Here is a 16638-nt window from a genome sequence, read left to right as displayed (position 1 = left end):
TGGCTTATTTTTAAGGCATATTGAATATACTGAGCCATATGTCTGACTTTTCCGTGATGATTTAAGATGGTTTTCTGCCAGTTGTTGTAGCATTTTGAACTGTAGAGAAAATATTGAATTAATTGTGTGGAAGGTCTTAGAGGGCCTTTATTCTGAGCAGATGTGTACAGTGATTGAGGCTTATGCGATGTGGCCATGGAAGGCATCACTTTGGCTTGATTGAAATAGATCAGTATTTTACCACCTGGATTCCTGGCCGAGTGTTAGCATTTACATCTGATGGGGAGAGCATGTTCATTTCCTCCTCCAGCTATCAGCCTGTTTAAGTCTGTGTGACTTGTTTAAGAATTCAGAACTTAAGATCAAGTTGTTAAAAAAGAACTTTCTTTGGTATTGAAGTGTGTGTGTGTGTGTGTGTGTAATAAAAATCATTTAGATTTTTGTTTCTAATCTTTTAAAAACTCAAATAATATCATGACCTTGTATGATTGCCAGTCACTATCCAGTGTCAGCCTGTGCTTCCATCGTTTGTGTTTTTCTCTCGGGAAATTTAATTCCGCCCTCCCCCCCCACTGAAACAATGAGAGATGTGAATATGAAAGGGAATTTTATCCACATTGCTCATAATTCAACTTCAGAGAAATGCATGTCTTAACACTCCATTTCCCACAAACATTTATAGATATATAAATGTTTATAATCACATACACACATATATTTTGGTGATTTTTTTTGGGGGGGAGGGTCTATTTTATATGAAGGTTGCATCATTCAAATTCATGACTTGCTGTTTTGGCAGGATTTTTTTTTGGGGGGTGTTGCCTAACAATATATCATGGGCATTTTTCTACACTACATATGTAGATCTACTTTACCATTTCAGTGACTGTGGAATCCATTTTTGGTTGTGCTATATTAAACCATGGCTTTGAGGATGAAAATTTAGGTTGTTTTCAGTTGTATCCTATTTTACCACAACACATCGATGAATATCTTTGTACAGATTTTGTTTGGCTAAATGGCTAGAAGTAGGACTTTTGGCTTACATGAATTTCATCTTCTTGAGACTTTTAATACCCACCATCATGTTACTCTTCAAAGAATATGTTATCTTCTATCACTGCTGCCTACCTATGTATGAATGCCTTATATTTCTTAACTCAGTTATAGATTCTACCTAACACTGTAACTGTTTATTTATAATCATCATCACAAATGCAGGTACTGAGCAGGTATTTTTGAAGGCATTAGGGAGAGTGGTGAGGACTGGAGTAAACTGGAAGAACATGTTCTGTTCACCAGGGAGCAGTTGCCACCCAGCTTCATCCTCTTGATCTTGGGAACTTTGACCTAAGTTTGCCAGATTTTTCAAGTTTTCAAGAGAATCCATAAGCTTGAATTTCTTCAAACAAACCAACTTTACCAATTAAAAAATGTTGGTTCAAAGTTCTTTCAAAAGCCTGGATAAGCCAAACACAATACATCTGGGAGCCATATTGGTCCTCTGGCAACAAACTTGCAGTTAGTTACTCTCTCACTTTGACATCTCTGGTGCTTCATGTTTTCAAGAACAGTAATCACATTTCTTACTCTCATCTGTATTCTCAAGGTCCCAGGATAGTGACCAACTCAAAATGAGGGTCAATACATGTGTGTTGCAATGAATAATAGGTTCCAGAAGTGGTTCAGTTTGTCATTCTAGTCCATATGCATTTATTTGAAGCCCAGCTAGTGATAATTCCCCCATTCTAATTTGGGGAGCTGAGGAAAGGGGATCTTTTGATAACTGACCATAATTCTTTCTTTCTGTCCTTTTTGATTATACTTCTTGGAATATCTTGTCTTAGGGTCCTAGTCTCCCGAGTGTTCAAACTGAGTATAAAATGGCATCTTGACATTGATATTTATATTATATAACTATGTAGTGGGAATAGTGTACATATAGTATATATTCCGTGCTTGGGATGATTTTACAGTGAAAGATATGACCTTACAAGTAAAATAATAAATGTATTTTATGTATCCCACTTAGGGACTTTTTAACTTGTTTAGACATTTGGTAGATAAATTGGGACTCTAGCCTTTACTCCAAGAGTGGATGTTGTCAGAACATAATTAACCTCAACAACTGGTGGGCATTTGTTCTTCAGTGCCAGTGTTATATGGTAGAATTTTATTTCTTTTTTAAAAAGATTTATTTATTTATGTATACAAGAACTGGGGTACAGGCCAGAAGTTCAGTGGGTGAGAGGATTCACCAGAGACAGAGTGGGGGGCAGAACAGGCAGACTCACTGAAATACACTGCTGAGGGGAGCAGCGGGCGAGTCAGGAGAGGTCTGCTGTGCCTGTGGGTAGCTCCCTGGCCGGGGATCGAACTCATGCTTCAGTGGCTGTGGATAGCTTCATAGTGCTGTGTCTTAACCCCTTGTGCCACAAGGGAGGCCCCGGTAGAATTTTATTTCTTAAAACCCTTTTTGCTTTCCTGCCTGTAGAATGGATTATTCTGTGGTGCACCTTTCATGGTCGGCATCAGGTTTGCTGCACTAGGATAAGGCAATGGACTCAGGTAAATCAGATGAGAAGTTTAGTCAATACAGTTTTTCGATTAAGGATCTAAACAAGGAAGGGCCTATAAAGCAAAAACTATGAAATTGGCAACAAAAGCTCCATGTGGAGTTTAAATTGTGCTAGGCTTGTCTTTATGCTGTCTTCCTATTCTTACCTTCTTTGGACCTCTTCCTTCTCTCCATTCCCCTATAAGAATAAGAACATTCCAATAGTTTGTCTAGGAATTCAAATTTTAGCTGGGATATTCTATATGTAATCCAGGTCTTTGGATGCGAGACAAAACTCGGGAGTTTTCAAGTTTAGACTACCTGTGTCCTAGTATCTACTTCCTTCATTATGATAAGCACGTTTGGGGCTCCAGAATCCTCTTAAGTTGGCATGAAATTTGGCTTCTCTCTGCTACTTTAAAATGCTCAAGGATAAACTATAGCAGGAAAAACTTACGTCCTGTGGTGTTTTAGGCCAGGTGATCCTGAGCTTAGATCTTAGGTAGAGTCTAGCCAGGGTGAATCACACATTGGTGCAGAGCTACTAAACGGTGCAGAGCTCCTATGAAGCCACCCTGTGCATGCAAACTCTTTAGAAAGTAAAAAAGGTTATCACAATATTATACAAGTATCATTATTTTTAAGAAAAAAGTCAGTGCTCGCTTCGGCAGCACATATACTAAAATTGGAACGATACAGAGAAGATTAGCATGGCCCCTGCGCAAGGATGACACGCAAATTCGTGAAGCGTTCCATATTTTTAGCTAAGCTTTGGAAACAACCCAAATGCCCAAAAATAGATGACTGGATCAAGAAGTTGTGGTACATATATACCATGGAATATTACTCAGCATTCAAAAAAGATAAACACATGCAATTTGCAGCAACATGGATGGCACTGGAAGGGATCATGCTCAGCGAAATAAGCCAAAAAGAAAAAGAAAAATACCGGATGGTCTCACTCATAGCAGGAATCTAGAAAACTTAAATAAGGGACCAGGAAAATGAATATAAGAAAGTGAAAATCAAAATCAACAAAAAACTATGAACCAGAGACACTTTTAGGGGCGCGGGGGCGGGAAGGGAGGGATTGGGGTCAGAATGGGGGGGCTGCAATTGTATGGGGAATATAACAATAAAATAAAAAAAAAAAAAAAAAAAGAAAAAAGTCAGAGAGATTCGATTCCCAGCAAAGGATACTTTTTTTTTTTTTTTTTTTTTTGTAGCTATTGCCTATTTAAGTCTCTGTAAGTCTGTGAGAAATGCTGCCATAAGGAAGAAAGGCCCTGGGTTTCTTAAGCAATGTGAATCTGTTTGAGACATTGGAGCTAAAAATACAAGCTCAAGCTATTCTGAAATAATTATCTCAAAGAAAGGCGATTGTGAGAAGAAGGCATTAATGGGAATAGAATAGCTGGTTGTTACTCTCGGAGTCTTTTTGTGATGGAAGGAGACTATCCATGGAGCTTAATGAAACATGGTATATTGCCCTGTTGCCTGAATCCCTGGGGGAAAGGGATTCTGAAAAGGCTGAAGGGAAATTTGTAGCTCTGTGCACCTGTTACCAGGCACTTGTATTCACCTGATGGCTGCTAGCATATTGCAGGCAGAACTGCTTGGAGAAAATGATCAGCTTTGGAAAGTGGTGCACAAATTCACTTTGGTGACTAGAAAGTGCATCAAAATGACCTGGAGAATTTTCAAGCTATGTGCATCTGGGGGTGGCTTCATGAGTGATTCTGACTCATGTCTTCCTGCCCAGCAGGTTCCAGATGCTTCAACTTCGAAGAATGGTCATTACATTACCAGTGATTCAAAATTTTCCAGGGTGTTTATTAAATATTGAGATTACCAGACTCTAGCCCAGAACTATGTAGTGAAATACACAGGGTGGGGTGGACCCTGTAAATCCATAGGTTTAAGAATATTTGTGATGATTGTGGGAAACCCAACATTTGAGATTCCAGGCTCTAAAATACTGGGATTTTCAATCCCAGTCACTTAATGAAAGACCCCACTCTACACTCAAATGAACATTGACTAGGAGGAGTCAAGAATAAAAAAGCAAATTGGGCTTTTTGAGCTACTACTTCTAGGACGGCAAATACCGAATATGTGTACATGTGGGTGTGCAAGGTCATTTGTTTTCCTTAGAATGCTAGCATGAGTCTGGTGTTTAGGGTACACACTTCTCTCTCTCTTTTTTTGAAGATTTATTTATTTTTATACAAGAGCTGTGGTACAGGCCAGAGGCGAGGGAGGGTGAGAGGATTCACCAGAGACAGAGCCGGGAGCAGAACAGGCAGACAACAGAAATACACTGCTGAGGGGAGCAGCGGGCATGACAGGAGAGGTCTGCTGCACCATGTGGGATTCTCGCCCTGCTGGCCAGGATTGAACCCGCACTGCAGAGTCTGTGGACAGCTTCACAGCGCTGCGCTCAACCTACTGAGCCACTGGAGAGGCCCCACACTTCTCTCTTTTTTTAAAGATTTTATTTTATTTATTTATACAAGCACTGGGTACAATTCTCTCACGGGAGGGTGAGAGAATTCACCAGAGGCAGAGCAGAGAGCAGAGCAGGCAGACTGACGAAGTACACTGCTGAGGGGAGCAGAGGGTGGCAGGAGAGGATTGCGTGCCATGTGGGACCCTCACCCCGTGGCCGGGGATCGAACCGGTGTTGCAGAAGCTGCGGGCAGCCTCGCAGCCCAGCGCTCAACCGCTGTGCCACCGGGGAGGCCCCACACTTCTCTTTTTAAGAGAGGAGAGGAACTCGGAAGTAAAGACAGTTCTATCCAGCAGAACTTTCTGTGAAGTGCACATACTCCTTATCTGTGAGGTCCATTATCTTTTCACAGGCATGTGTGGAAGTTGTGCACATAATATGTGGCAAGTAGCTACATTTCATTAGCCATGCTATGAACAGTTCCACTCTATTTACATAGAATTAATTTAAATTTAATTCTTAAGTAACCATGTGACCAATGGCTACCATATTCGGCTATGAAGGAGACAGTGCCTTTACAAATGGTAAGGATGATCACAGATCTTTGCTGTCTCATTCATTTGCTCCAAGATGGAGAGGCAGGAGTGACACTTTGGCTTGATGCTTGTTAAATGTGAAAGCTTGAGATAGGCAGTTTTTAGTGTCCTTTGATCTTTTTGATCAGTGTGTTTACTAATGACACTTAAGGAAGTGTAGTATATGGCAGTGTGCTGAGTCACCCAAATGTAGTAGATGATATAGAACATATTTGTTCCATGAGGTTAGGGATGATGTTTCTCCTGTGAACTGCTCTTTCTCCACCACTTATAATATGATGGATAGTTGAATAAATGATTTCAGCTTTGACTATTTTATGTAGAAAGGGAGATCTGACATATCTCAGGATGGCAAAACTGTTTTATTATCTTGTGCTTTTGATTACTAGTAATGAAAATCAACTCAGATGGCTTAACCAACAAAGGAGTTTGCCTGTGTATGTAGCTAAGAATTTCAGAAGAAGGATGGAATTTAGGGCCTCCCTGGTGGCACAAGGGGTTAAAATGCAACCTATGAATCTGTCCACGGCCACTGCAGCATGAGTTCGATCCCCGGCCAGGGAGCTACCCATATGGTGCAGCAGACCTCTCCTGACTCACCCGCTGCTCCCCTCAGCAGTGTACTTCAGTCAATCTGCCTGTTGTGTTCCCCACTGTCTCTGGTGAGTCCTCTCACCCTCCACACCTCTGGCCTGTACCCCAACTCTTGTATGCGTAAATAAATAAATCTTTCAAAAAAAAAAGAAAAGAAGGATGGAACTTAAGGTAGGGTTTGATTAGGGCATAGGTCAAATTTTTGTGATTTTCCATTAATCTGTAGAATGCTATCATTCAAACAAGAAAAGGTATTTCTTCTGGGAAAATATATCCAATCATGGCCTGGAGAGCAGGATGTGGTCTCAATTTCTGCCCATATTTACCACTCTAAGGATGCAACCTAGATATTATAAGAAACTGCCTTGATTCTCTCAGTCCTGTTCTTCTTATTTTTTTTAGATTTATTTATTTATGTATACAAGAACTGGGGTGCAGGCCAGAGGTGTGGGGGGGTGAGAGGATTCACCAGAGACAGAGTGGGGAGCAGAACAGGCAGATTGACTGAGGGGAGCAGCTGGTGAGACATGAGAGGTCTGCTGGGCCATGTGGGTTGAACTTGTGCTGCAGTGGCTGCAGATAGCTTCATAGTGCTGAGACTTAACCATTTGTGCCACCAGGGTGGCCCCCTTTACCAGGATCCTTACAGAAAATCTGCATTAACCTCCTTGGACTGCCATAACAGAATTTCTTGGAGAGGGTGATTTAAACAGTAGATGTTTATTTTCTCACAATTCTGTGCTTAAAGGACGTGAACAAGGTGTGGACACATTTTGGCTTCTGGCGAGGGTTTCTTACTTTCGTGCAGATGACTCCCTTCTTACCTTTAATTTCTCTTTTTATAAGAACAATTAGTCCTTTTGGGTCAGGGCCCACCCATATGGACTCATTTAACCTTAGTTACTTCCTTAGAGTCCCATCTTCAAAGATAGCCATGCTGGGTTTAATGTAGGAGTTGTATTCATATATTAATTAATTCAAGCTTCAGTTCATAGTAACATTTTTCTTAACAGTAACTTTTTTTTTATTTCTTTTTTTAAATTTAAAAAAATTTTTAAAAAATATTTTATATAATTCTTACATCATTTTTCATCTTTGCACAATGTATGCATTTTCATTTTGGTTATATTCCCCATGCAATTGCAAACCCCCCCCCCCTTATTTTGACTCTAGTCCTTCCTCTCCCTGCCCCTCCCCCCCAGTGTGTCTCTGGTTTATAGTTGCTTGTTGATTTTGATTTTTACTTTGTATTGATTAGTCTTTTTCCCTTCACAGTAACTTTTGAGGTAGGTATTATTTTACGATTTTACTGACAAGGAAACTGAAATTTGGTTAAATAATCTGTCTCAACTCAATAGCTAATGAGCAGTGATTCAAATACTGGTTCTAACTCCACAGGCTGTGCTGTTATTTATTACTCAAGACCAGAGGTTTTCAACTGGGGGTTTTTGCTCCCACCTTTCACCCCCTACAGGGGGACATTTAGCTGTGTCTGAAGACAGTTCTGGTTGTTACGAAGAGAGAGGGATTGCTAGCATGTCATGGCTAGAGACCAGGGATGCCGCTAAACATCCCACATTGCATCTGACTGTTCACCACAACAAGGGAACATCTGGTCCTACCAGCCAATTGAGATTTAGAAACCCAGGCTAGTCTCAAATGTTACTTTCTCAGAGAACTCTGTCCCCCTCTGGGTCAGTGTACTTCATCACATAATATTCTTAGTCTGTGTGTTTATTGTCCATCTCACTGGACTATATAGAATTCCCTTGAGGGCCAGCACTTGATTTACATATTCTACTATTATTAAGGCTGGGAGGTACCTGGCTTCCAGCAGGAGAGCAGCATAAACAGTTGTTAATGAATGCATGAACCACCCCAAACAGCTTCCTCCTTATGGTGAGTAGGTGCTTTCAGATATGGAAATGTTGGGGGTGAATATGAGAATTAACCAAAAGCTTTGAACAGTCCCGGGGAGCTATGAAGACACACTGTAGATTCCCAAAGGGCAGAGTGGGAGATGAACAGATATGCTTTTTAGTCTGTTGGTAAAGTTCAACAAACAATGACTTAAAAGAGAATGGGAGATAAGTAACCAGGACCAACTCATGTTGTACTGAGTGAGGTGAGAGACTGAGCTTGGGTGGCTGATTAAGACCCTGAGCACTCAGAATTCAGGGGCTTGCAAAGAAAATAACCAACCTAGTTGGTGGCCACCAACAGCTGTAGCACCGACCATAAGGGACAGCAAAATGTGAAGCAAGAGAACTTAGAAGTTACAGTGGGGCTTCCTGGCTTCAATTCCAGTGTTACCCCTTACCAGCTTGGTGACCGTTGGCTCATAGCTTCTCTATCCTTAGTTTGCTCATCTGTTGAATGTGACAATTGTAGTGACTGGCTAGAGGCCACAGAGCTTCCTGCTTAAGAATTTTGAAATTGCAGATTGGACTCAAATCCTTCCTCTGAATACCTTGGTTAATGGGTGGAGAGTGGGTTGTCAACTTTAGGGAATGAGAACCAGGTCAACTGCTGTTAACCAGGCTCACAGTTATTGGAGGGAATAATCAGCTTTTGTATCTCCTGAGTGGCGGTAGCAGAAAGTTCAAGTGTTTTTGAAAATATGCAGGGGCTGTTTGTACGTGTGTGGAGTAAATGCAACAACAGTTCAAGACCCCATCTCTGACCAAAAAAAAAAAAGAGGAAAAATAAATGAATCCAAGAGAATAAAGTAATTTACGGATAAGAACTCTGAAACAAGAGATGTTTGCTTTCTTATTCATAGAGTTGGTTTTGACATTCTCCCTGTTTGCTCAGATGGCTTTCTCCTCCTTCACTGCACCTTCCTGAGTTCTGGTCAAAGGTGAAAAGCCTTCCAATCCTCACTTCTGCACCTTGTCATGTCATCCTCCTGGCCGGCTACAAGTATGGAAGTAGAAACTGAAGAGGGAAGGCTATTGACAAATGTGTGGACAGCAGTAGCACTTGATGTGGTGCTTGTCAGGTCAGGTTTTGCTCTGAGGGCTGCTTGTGCATGAACTGTAACCCTCAGTTGGAACTGTGAAGGGTGTACACCATGCTCCCATTTCAGAGGGCACTGAGGCTGGAGAAGTTAGCAGTTACTTTTCCCAGGTGACCCTGCTAACTCGGTGACACAGATGGGTTTCCTGCAGCTTAGAGACTCTCCAGGCTTTTCCCTAGTGCTGCTTTGTTCCCTTGTGGCAGGTGGTAGAATCTCCTTTGTACGGCTCTGCATCACTTTGTGTGGTCTGAGGAAGCCTGGGAGGGAGCTCCTTGTTCTGGGGCAGGCTGCAGCCCTTGTGTCCTCTTAGAGGATGGAGATATCTGTGCTGAGGGAAGGGGTTGATTTGGGGGATTCTGGTCATGGTAGCTGGAAGGTTCTCTTTGTCCATTTGAAGGCCCAGACACAATGTTGGTGTCTTCCAGCACCAATGAAGATAGTTTTCTCCTCAGACATGGTTCTAGGTGATAGAACATGCATTTCATAGACAGCAAGTTTCTGTAAATATACATAACACAAAATTTACCATTTTTACCAGTTTTTAACTGTAGAGTTCAGTTGTATTAAATGTTGTACAGGACCTCCCTGGTGGCCTAGGGGTTAAGTCTCAGAGTTATCAATGCAACGGCCCACCATGACAGCCTGAGATCGATCCTTGGCCAGGAAGCTAACCCATATAAGGCACAGCAGACCTCTCCTGTCTCTCCCGTTGCTCCCCTGAGCAGCGTATTTCAGTAAATCTGCCTGCTCTGCTCCCCACTCTGTCTCTGGCAAATCCTCTCATCCCCTGCTCCTCTGACCTGCACACCAGTTGTTCTATGCAAAAATAAATAAAATCTTAAAAAAAAGTTGTGCAACCATTACAATCATTCAAGTCCATCTTCTAAACTGAAAGTCTGTATCCCCTGAACACCAACTCCCCATCACCTCTTGCCTTAATCCTGGGCAATCACTAGTGTTTCTGTTGCTCTAAGTCAGATCATACTAGGTATCTCATGCAAATGGAATCACACAGTATCTGTCCTTTGGTGTCCTGTTTATTTCAACTAGCATGATGTCCTTAAAGTTGTCCATGTTGTTGCGTGAATCAGCATTTCCCACTTTTTAAAGGCTGAATAATATTCCATTGTGTGGATATACCACATTTGGTTTATCTATTTGTCTGTCAGTGGCTCTTTGGGTTTCTACCTTTTTTTTAAAAAAAAGATTTATTTTATTTATACAAGAACCAGGGTACAGACCAGATACGCGGGAGGGTGAGAGGATCCACCAGAGACAGAGTGGGGAACGAAACAGGCAGAATGACTGAAATACAGTGCCGAGGGGAGCAGTGGGAGAGACAGGAGAGGTCTGCCACACCATGTGGATTGTACTGGGGCTGGTGGGGATCAAACCTGCACTGCAGAGGCTGCGGACAACTTCACAGTGCTGCGCTCAACCGCCTGCACCACCAGGGAAGCCCTGGGTTTCTATCTTTTTCCATTTGACTTTGGTCTTTCGACTCCCCTTAGAAGTAGTTGCAGCTTGATTTTCTTGACATCTTGACCTCCTCCCTTCTGCATTTCTTCTTTCTCATAGTTCTTTTTGATCTTCTGGATTTTTCAGGAGAACCACTTGCCTATGTCTCTCGCTCCAAATACTGTCTGGTGAAACCTTGCCAGAAATTTCCTTGATATCTCTTTGGCACTTAGAGCAGTTTGCAAAGGGTGTGACTGTTGGTCTTCCCTAATGGGCTTCATTTCCACCATCAGCTTTGAGCAGACCAACATTCCACCTTTCTGGATAGAAAGCCATATGTTCAGTGCAACCATGGGCTGCTTAATAATGTTTCAGTCAACGATGGACTCCATATACCATGGTGGTCCCAATAGGCTATGCTATGGAGCAGAGGGGCATAGTTGTAGTAGGCTAGACCATCTTGGTTTGTGTAATAACATTGGATGACATTTTGCACAATTAGGGACTCACCTGACCATGCATTTCCCTGCCATTTAGAAATACATGACTGTAGTTACACTCATAGGATGTGCATTTCAAGCAGTTTGGATTCAAATCCAGTCCCACTGGTCACTTGCTAGGTGGCCTTTGGTGCATGCTTTTACTTCTGAGAAGCAGTGATAATAACACATGCCTTAGATGGCTGCTGTGAGGATTACAGGAAATGTTGCAGTGAAGCTCTCAGCATGGAACGTAGAGCAAAAACGTTGAATAAATGATAGTTATTATTATATTAAGTTTGTCATTTTTCCTCCCTTGAATATGATAACTTTTGATTTTTGGTTTGTGGAGGCGCAGAATTGACTGTGTAATTGACTCAAAACACTTCTGTTTAACACTCTGGGTTTTTATCGTCTTTCCTGGCATTACCACTTCCTTAGATTTAATGGAGCTGAATTTGTTGGACCAAATTATATGAAGCAGATTTGATAGAAGCATATTCTAAGTATACTTATCTTTATTCTTCATGCTACTTCCCTTAGATCTCTTACTTGAAGGCTGAATTTAGTCACCACTCTGTAGGAAGTTACAAATGATTATAGAGCAATTAAATGATTCCTAAGTCTTAAGAAGTCTAAAATGATTGGCATAAAGGTAGAAGGATAACAAATGCATGTAGACATTTTCCAATAACCTTTAAACTAGGCTAGTTGCCTGGTGCGGTCAGTTTCTCTCTCTGTTGTTTTGTTTAGATGCCTATGGGATCAAAATGGAGCCCCTAGATATATATTGCGTATAAAAATTTGCGTGTACTTTGATCTCATTTAATCCTATTGAAAGTATTATGCCCTTACTGTGTGCTATACTTTGCTGTCAATGCTCTATATGAATTAATTTACTTCTCAAATAACTCTATGTATCAATCAGTACACATGTGTTGTATCCTGAAGACATATTGCTGAAATTGAGTGAAGTTTTTAATTGGATGTCTACTGAGCCAGAGCTGCTGTTATAAGGATATGGTTTCTGTAGACACTCTGGGCTGAAGATTTGCAGGAATTGAATGTGGGGCCAGGGGCTCCTGCCATGGTGGGTTATGAAGATTTCTTTTGAATTGTTCTCCAAACTGTTGCAGTGCCCAGTCATGTAACCTGTCTTGGGGGTTGGGGGGAGCGTACTGCAGCAGAACAGTAAGAATAAATGGTTGAAACTGAAGATGAGAATGGGACAGATGTCCCAGGTCACCTGCACTGAGGGAAGTCTCTGTTCAGCATTCCCTCTGAGACCTGCAATTCCTCCTTTATGAGAGTTTTTCATCCAGCCCTCCCCAATGTGCTCATTTATTTGCTTTCATTGCAGGAGGGTTCTGATGGGACTGAGTAAGAAATAGGGATATTCTAATGGTGATTGTAGAGATAGGATACCCTGATGATGATTGTACTAAGGCAGGTTGTGTCCCTCTGAATATCCAGGGCCATAAATATGAAGCTTTTTATGGTCTATGAAAGAACTTGTATCTGAATAAGCCTTGACTTCTCTCTCTAAGATACTATTTTTTTAAAAAGATTTATTTTATTTATACATAAAAGAACTGGGGTACAGGCCGGAGGTGTGGGGGGTGAGAGGATTCACCAGAGATAGAGTGGGGAACAGAACAGGCAGACTGACTGAAATACATTGCTGAGCGGAGCAGTGGGTGAGTCAGGAGACGTCTGCTGCGCCATGTGGGTTGCTCCCTGGCCGGGGATCGAACTCGTGCTGCAGTGGCTGCTGATAGCTTCATAGGTTGTGTCTTAACCCCTTGCAACACCAGCAAGGCCCTCTAAGGTACTATTGATGCAGTGTGGGGCACAGCTGAATAATACACACTCCGGAATGTGTTAGGTGCACAAACTCCAGAGTAAAGCAGTTGTGTGTTTACTGATAAATGTACAACTGGCTGAGACCTTCCAAACTACATTATTCTAGGCATCTCTTCTTCAATTAGGGAAGGGTGAAGGATTTAGGCAAGGACAGGAGCTTCTCCTTACCTTCAGAGTGCCCTAACTGTTCTTAAGTCAAAACAATCTGCATTCTTCAAGTCATGGTGATAGACTCTCCAGGCCCACAGGGCCTTGACTGACCTCTAATCCCACACCAAGGTGACATTGAAGCCTACTCTGAGTGTCGAGAAAAGTCTCCCTGACCTCCAAAGGGCCATACTCCCAAAGGAGAATGCTCCCACAACCTCCAGGCATCATTTCTGTTATTAAATTATAATACATAAAATGGTTAGCATGTCTTTATTTCCTCTTACATCTTAAATGCTTTCTGTACATCTGCTCAGATAATTTTCATGGGAATTTTCCCCATTTTAATTAGGATAAGGATACTTAATAATGATACTGAGACCTGGGGATTGGGGCTGATAAGGTTTTATGACTCCATGCCTAGCATGCCTGTGTCCACCTGTCTCTGAGTATCCATTACCCAGAATAATGGGTACTGGGACAAAGGCTCCAAGGGGGAAGTGAAGAGTGGCTATGGGCGAGGGGGGCAGGGTAGGGAGAAAGATGCTGTGAAGACAGTTTGTAGTCATTCAGGCTCAGAACAGGCCTTATGGAGAAGGTTGTGTTTGTCGTTAGTAGGATATACAGAGATGGGTGGACTGTCATTCTAAGTGTTGGGAACAGCAGGAACAAAAGTCTGTGGGCAGGAAAGTTACAGGTCTTCCCATGGCTCAACCGACATGAAGTTAAGGAAATATGTAAGAAAATAATGGAATGAGAGAACATGTTCCCTTTGTCAGCTTGGCAGGAATTCAAAAATATTTGTTAAATGTTGGTTGTGATATTATTTCATAAAGTCTTTTTGGAGAGCATTTGGGTAGAGCTCATCAAAAATGATTGAACATTTGATCTAGCGTTCCCACCACTAGAAGCCTAGTGTCCGGAAATACTCAAACCCATAAAAGATATTCATAAGACAATATTGTCCATAGCATTGCTGTAATGACAAAATTTTGAGATTGACATATATGCTATGAGTGATTGAAAAGTTATGGCAACTCCTTTTAGTGGCACATTCTCCAGTTATGTGAAAAAAATGAGGTGAGTCGATGTGCCCTGACATGTTAACATGACGTGATGTATTAAATTAAAAAACTAAACAAAATCCAAGAGACAGAACAGCATACTAAGGATGTGTAACTCATTCACAACTTACCTGTGGTGGGGGTATTTATGTGTGCCTTAAAAATAGAAATGTCTCCTGGGGCCTCCCAGGTGGCACAAGGGTTAAGTCTCAGCTCATGAGCTCTCTGCAGCCACTGCAATACAAGTTCAATCCCCCACCAGGGAGCTAACCCACATGGCAAGGCAGACCTTTCCTGTTTCACCTGCTGCTCCCCTCAGCAGTGTATTTCAGTGGATCTGCCTGTTCTGCTTCCCACTCTGTCTCTAGTGAATTCTCTTTAAAAACAAAGTCTCCAACAACAGTTACTCATGGCTGCCTCTGAGTAGAGTGGCTATGTGCTCCAATTTTCTTGAGAAATACCGGGTTTTTACCTTTTGTCCTTGTGTAATTATTAATAGTACCCTGTTTCATTCTTGAGGATTATGTTCTTAATAGTCTATGTAGTGTTTCACTACTGAGTGGCCATGCCTGGTCATCACAATCTTTCTTCTTTTTGTCAGCTATCTAGGCAGAAACTGAAATAAGTTTTCAATGAACTTAATGGAGACTTTCACTGCCAGAGAAGAGTGCACATTTCCCACGAATATGCTTTTTCAAAGACCTAGTGGGGAATTTTGCATTTCCTTTTTTCAGTTGGCTCCTAGGTTATTGAATTGAAATTCTTCTTGAAAAAACAACACACCTTTTTAAAAAATGTAAAAATTGTGGCCTTCCCCACCCCCAGGTTCCTCAAACATAAATTTAGACACAATAGGCTTCAAAATTATTAGATGAGCTGCATGCAAACTGTTGACCTAGAGTGGGCTTCAGAGTTGGCTGGGTTCCTCTTTTCTTTGCTTCCCAGTAAAACCCGAGAGGAAATGGGGATGGGTGGGAAATAGCTGCAGTAAAAAACAGCCGTGATTCAGATTCACCAGAATCATGGGGCACATGCCAGGCATTGTGCTCGGTGATTTCTCTCCTGTCATCTCATTTATTCTTGACCCAAATGGCTAAATGTCATTAGCCTCATGTATGTGTATGGAAATGAAAGCTTGGAAAAACTAAGTACCTGCCCTAGGTACTTGGGGTTCAATCCAGGCTCTTTTGGAATTTTAGCGCTTACTCCCCTGGAGTCTCTGGGCATGCTGTGCTGGGCAAATCTTTGTTGTTGGAGGCCATGGTGGGTATTAGAAGATGTTTAGGCATATCCTCCAGTTTTAACTGAAAACCAAAAATGTCTTTAAACATTGCTGAAAAGTCCACCGGAGGGTAGAATAGTTCCTGAGAACGACATATTTCACCAAAATTGATGAACATTATAGAATCCAGACAAATCAAGTCTGCGAATAGTCAAGCAAAGGTAGGTAGAGACTCTTAACACTTGGCGATTTGTAGATTCTCCAGGTCAAGATTTCTTTGCTTTTCATTTATATTTAGTAACTGGGAACCTAGGAAACAGTAGTTGAAAATCTTTAATAATTGGTCAAAATGTTGAAAATATTGAACTAAGAAGACATTTCTTCTTTTTTTCTCCCCACTGTTGTCACCTTTTATTCAGATTGTCTCATTCATCTAGTTTATGAACTTTTCTTTACATTTTTTTAGTTATTTTAAATTTTCTTTTTATTTATATATTTTTTACATCATTGTTCGTTTTTAAGCAATGTTTGCTTCCTCCCACCCCACGTGTAGTCCCCACAGAATTTCCTTCACCAATGCACCTGTGCACCATCACCTCAGTCGCCTGTGCCCCTCCCTCCCTCCGATCCCTCCCCCTCCTCCTCCCCTGCAGGATGTCTCTGGTTTATAATTGTCTGTTTGTTTTTGTTTTGTATTGTTATTATTTTCCCCCCAAGTTCTTATTTGGTTCTCCTATATTCCTCCTATAAGTGAAACCATCTGATATTTCTCTTTTTCCTTCTGACTTATTTCACCGAGCATAATTCCTTAAGACATTTCTTAGCTCATTCATCTCGCTTATCTTCTATTCCTCTTCTCCTTGGCCACACGATGTGCTATCACTATCAAGGTTCCTATTACCAATTCCACATGACTCCACTCAGAGTTCTAGGGAAAGGCTTAATGAAAAGCTGCTTAGAGCATTTGGTAAAATTGTTCAGTGGTATCTGGCCTTTGTGCCATGCATTTTCCCTTAGAGTCTGTACAAGTCTGTAGCTCAGCCTGCTAATGAATGGTTCATTTCTGGGAAATCTCCTTTTAGTGAGTTAAAATTCTTCCCATCTGCTTTTATCTATCACCTATGGCCGCCTCTTCGTTTTGTAATTAGCTGGTTTTTACTGAGCTTCTATGTCTTTGTATTGTTTCAAGG

General features: G+C 41.5%; 1 protein-coding gene and 1 non-coding gene across 11 annotated transcripts in view; both read left to right on the top strand.

The window, feature by feature from the left end:
- Window positions 1-16638, top strand: part of MAGI1 (membrane associated guanylate kinase, WW and PDZ domain containing 1) — a 648234-nt gene that overhangs the window by 10607 nt on the left and 620989 nt on the right. The window lies entirely within an intron of this gene.
- LOC119237797 (U6 spliceosomal RNA) lies at window positions 3213-3319 on the top strand. The gene has a single exon (XR_005123432.1). It is a non-coding gene; the product is annotated as a U6 spliceosomal RNA (small nuclear RNA).

Source organism: Talpa occidentalis, unplaced genomic scaffold (genome assembly GCF_014898055.3).
Source record: "Talpa occidentalis isolate TD23 unplaced genomic scaffold, MPIMG_talOcc4v2.1 talOcc4.10, whole genome shotgun sequence".
In the NCBI taxonomy this organism is placed as follows: Eukaryota; Metazoa; Chordata; class Mammalia; order Eulipotyphla; family Talpidae; genus Talpa; species Talpa occidentalis.
Note: the sequence above shows the minus strand (reverse complement) of the source record. Positions and strands in the feature narration are given on the sequence as shown.